At 45.0% G+C, this 2774-nt stretch overlaps 1 protein-coding gene across 1 annotated transcript in view; it reads left to right on the top strand.

Annotated features, from left to right (window-relative positions):
* The first annotated feature begins 1576 nt into the window (after window positions 1-1576).
* Window positions 1577-2774, top strand: part of LOC106011109 — a 75846-nt gene continuing 74648 nt past the window's right edge. The window contains exon 1 of the mRNA XM_013079533.2: window positions 1577-1745. The gene's annotated coding sequence lies outside the window, so the exon portion shown is untranslated. The remainder of the gene's footprint in view (window positions 1746-2774) is intronic.

Raw genomic sequence — 2774 nt, 5'->3', positions numbered from 1 at the left:
TATTTAAAACGTCGCTTATTAATATACTAATTCCTCGCTGCGGCCCCACCCGGGGCCGCGCGCTCTCCTGTTTCTATTTGAGTTGTGGACCTTCTGTTCGGGAATATACAATCCCCCACCCCCCCCCCTCCGTGTTCAATTTCTTTATTGCTAAATTGTAAAACTAGAATATTCTGGCGCGAAGGACGGTTTTCCCTCTCCCTCCTGGTTTTGAAAGCCCTCCCCCCCCCCCCCCCCAAAAAAAAACCCCAACCCTCCCCAAAAAAAAATTCCATCATTATAAAAAACAAAAAACAACAACCCAAAAGCAAATCAACACACACACACACACGCACACACACATGCACACACACACACACACACACACACGCACACACACATGCACACACACACACACACACACACACACACACACACACACACACACACACACACTACAATAACAACAACAACAACAGGAAAATTCGTGTAAAGTGCCTTTCCCAAGGACACAACATCGTGCCCTGCATGGAATTCGATCCCACGACCTTAAGGCTGCGAGTTCGAGAGTCTAACCAGTAGGCCACCGACACCACAAACCCCAGAAACAAGCTTTTATCTGGACCCAACCAAATTACATGCGTGCTATTGGAAAATGGAGGATCAGTTCTGTGAGATGGAGCTTTTAAAACTCATTTTTCATTGGAAAAAATGCAAAGCAAAACAATCAAAAACATATTTTAGCAACTCGTCTAACGATTCCGAATTATAGACACTTTGAGCATTCAAATATGCTAAAAGCCCATGGTTCGTGTTTTGAACTCGAAAAGTTCGAACTCATCTGTACCTTTTTGGAAGATACGTGTACTATGGCAAAACAGAATAGAACCCCTACGGAAACAACAGACAAACCCCTTCCCCCTCCACTAACCCCCGCCCAAACCACTAACCTAGAAAAAAATAAACCAAAATTAAAACAACGAAAGATTGTTGAAAACCGAATAAATGAATCCTTGGATAAATAAGTTAAAGTAGATAACTAAATGAAAGAATATAAAATTATTTTATGACATGTGAATAGACAAACTGCTACGCAAATAAATGGAATTTTGAACACATCTTTAAATAACAGAAAAAGGGACAACAATAAAAAAAAAATCTCCCTCTTCCCTGGGTCCCTCCCACCGAAAACCCCACATCTCTCAAAGCCTAACAGGTCCCCCCCCCCTCCAAGACACACTCACACAATCACCCTCCCCCAACCCATCACCCGCCGAAAACCAACATCTCCCAACCCCTAACAACCTCCCCCCCCCCCTCGCCTTTTGTAATAGCTCCCCCCTTCCCCCTCTAATATCGTTTTTGCTCTGTCTTTCCCCACCCGTTAGCTCTACCCGACTGTCTCGCCGGCCGCCTCACCGCCCCATCGGCGTCCGCGCCCGGGCGAAATGGGCCCCTCGCCCCGCTAAACACAAATTGTATTGACTGGCATCCCCCCTCCTCCTCTCCCTCCCCCTCCTCCCTCCCTTCTGTCGTTCCCCCCCCCCACCTTTAGCCCTCCCCCCTGGAAGGGAGAAAGACATCCCCCGCCTCGGAGTGGGCTCCATCACCAAGACGCCATCTCTCTCCGGGTATTTAGTCACCCCCACTGATCAGGCCTTGTCTTCTGCCCAATTCAGGGGAAGCTACCACCAACGTTTTTTTTTATTATTGTTGGAAGGACGTTGACTACAAACTACGCTACTTCGATCTTCTGGAGACTTATGTTAAGTATTATATCAGATTTTAAGATATTACGTCATGTATGCGCATCAATCTTTGTTAAAAATCAACATCCTCAAAACAGATTTAAAAAACTGTCGGCGTTATTTAGTGCGCTTCCATGGCATGTTTTGAGTTCTTTAAAACATTGCATGATTTCATTTAAGCTTTTCCATTCATACGTCTTTCTTTCATTCACGGATCATTTGATTGACTGATTGATTGATTCAGTCGTTCATTCATTTCATTCATTCATTAATGTTACTTGTTTACCTACGTTTGTTCATTGCTTCATAACCTTTTGGCTTATTCCTGTTTCCCGTTTATTAATGCTAGTTTTCATTTCTACTTTTTCTTTCTTCTTTGCATACCTATCCGTTTTTGTTTCTGTTCAGATTTGTGTCTCTGAGAGACTCACACAACATTTTCTTTATTCCTCCCCACTCTCTCTCTCTCTCTCTCTCTCTCTCTCTCTCTCTCTCTCTCTCTCTCTTTCACAAACACAGGAGCGCGTGCGCACATAAACGCACACACACACACTCATACTCTCTCCCTCACACACACACGTAAACACACACACACACACACACACACACACACACACACACACACACACACACACACACACACACATACACACAGGCAGACTTTCTCTCTCTCAGTAGCTCTCTCTCTCACTCACTCTCTCTCTCTCTCTCTCTCTCTCTCTCTCTCTCTCTCTCTCTCTCTCTCTCTCTCTCTCTCTCTCTCTCTCTCTCTCTTTTTCGCTCTCTCTCAGTCTCGCCCTCCCCGTCTTTCTCTATTGGGGCTTTTTGGTTTCTGTTTATTGTTGTTGCGGTTTTGCACGAAATATTATTTTAGTCTTGTTCTTTCAGACTTGCAGTGTTAATCTCACGTTCTTCAGCAGCCGTCACCGATAGGAGTGCGAAAACGACACTCGGGCTTTCATTCTCGCTTTCTCTGTCTCTGTCTCTGTCTCTGTCTCTGTCTCTGTCTCTGTCTCTGTCTCTCTCTCTCTCTCTCTCTCTCTCTCT

This window comes from Aplysia californica, unplaced genomic scaffold, assembly GCF_000002075.1.
Source record: "Aplysia californica isolate F4 #8 unplaced genomic scaffold, AplCal3.0 scaffold00055, whole genome shotgun sequence".
NCBI classification, from domain to species: domain Eukaryota; kingdom Metazoa; phylum Mollusca; class Gastropoda; order Aplysiida; family Aplysiidae; genus Aplysia; species Aplysia californica.
The sequence above is the reverse complement of the archived record's forward strand: the minus strand, read 5'-3'. Positions and strand labels throughout refer to the sequence as shown.